At 49.5% G+C, this 1,210-nt stretch overlaps 1 long non-coding RNA gene across 1 annotated transcript; it reads right to left on the bottom strand.

The window, feature by feature from the left end:
* Nucleotides 1-268: 268 nt before the first annotated feature.
* Nucleotides 269-1,183, bottom strand: LOC112950081. The gene is made up of 2 exons (XR_003249943.1): nt 760-1,183; nt 269-309 (listed from the first exon to the last, which is right to left on the bottom strand). It is a non-coding gene; the product is annotated as an uncharacterized LOC112950081 (long non-coding RNA).
* Between the last annotated feature and the right edge of the window lie 27 nt (nt 1,184-1,210).

Raw genomic sequence — 1,210 nt, 5'->3', positions numbered from 1 at the left:
CCTGGCATCAATAAAAGCATCACAGAGTAATTCAAGTTAATAGCATCCAAAAAAAGACACCAAACAGCATTAAATCAAATCAARAAAGTAAAGGTAAAAGCTAGCATCAAACTAATCCTCCCCACAAAAGAGTGAATTAATAGAGAATTAAAAATAAACACAAAACATGAAAAAAACATTGAAGTCACAGAAAAGAGACGGCAAAAACTGCATTAAAAAGGAGTATAAAATAAGCATTAAAAAAAACACCCACCAACATGTGGAGTCACACAAGTCAACAGTAGCACTAATAAAAGGACCCCTACAAAACTACAAAAAAAAAGAAGTCAAATAGCAGTGTTAAGACACACATAGATAGTGAAGTCTAAGACAAGTATCAAAAAGAATTTACAAAAAAGCAAAACATCATGACACACAAAAAAGTGAGGGGGGGGGAAGAGAAAAAAACCTTTAGCAACTTATGAGGCAAAAAAAGCAAATGAGCAAACACAAAAGAAGTGGAGGCCAAACAAGGAGCAGTTAGAAAAAGAAACATAAAAAGTCCAGAGCAAGAATCCCGAGAGAAGGAAAGAATAAGTGAGGGCCTGGCATCAATAAACGCATCTCAAAAACTGGAGTGGAAGACAAGTGTCCAAGGATGAAAATGCATYAACAAGGACAATAAAGTTCACAAGGCATCAAAGAGTCACCTAAGGAACCATGTCAGAAACTAGCCCCAAAAACAATCAAAGGAGGAAAAAAAAAACCAGAAAATCCCACCTGGGACAGCGAGTGTGTGGGGCAGCGCTGCTGCTGCTGCGGGGGCGAGTGCAGCTCTGCGGGCGACCGCGCGGGCGGCTCTAACCAGACGCCTTCCGCGCCGCTCTCCCCGGCGTCGCTGGCGTCCTCGCGAGCTCCGGATCCCAGATCCCAGCTCCAGATCCCAGAGGGGTGTCAGTCAGGCTGGGCACACAGGCAGCTCTGCGCAGGCGAGGAGTCCATCCGACCTGTGCCAAGGGAGGCGTCGGCAGGGCCGTCTCTTGCTTCATGTCCCCAGCAGAGCAGCCGCAGCGCAGGCTCCGCGCGCGGCTCTCACCSGGGTGCCTGGCAGAGCGTCCGGCCCTCGCTGGCCGTGCAAAATCCCACCTGGGACACGCAGTGCAGGGGCGGCGCGGGCGAGTGCCGAGGCGAGCGCAGCTCGGCGGGCGGGCGAGCGGCTCCGCACGGAGCT

This window comes from Nothoprocta perdicaria, unplaced genomic scaffold, assembly GCF_003342845.1.
Source record: "Nothoprocta perdicaria isolate Ctin4 unplaced genomic scaffold, notPer1 scaffold_307, whole genome shotgun sequence".
Classification (NCBI taxonomy): Eukaryota; Metazoa; Chordata; class Aves; order Tinamiformes; family Tinamidae; genus Nothoprocta; species Nothoprocta perdicaria.
The sequence above is the reverse complement of the archived record's forward strand: the minus strand, read 5'-3'. Positions and strand labels throughout refer to the sequence as shown.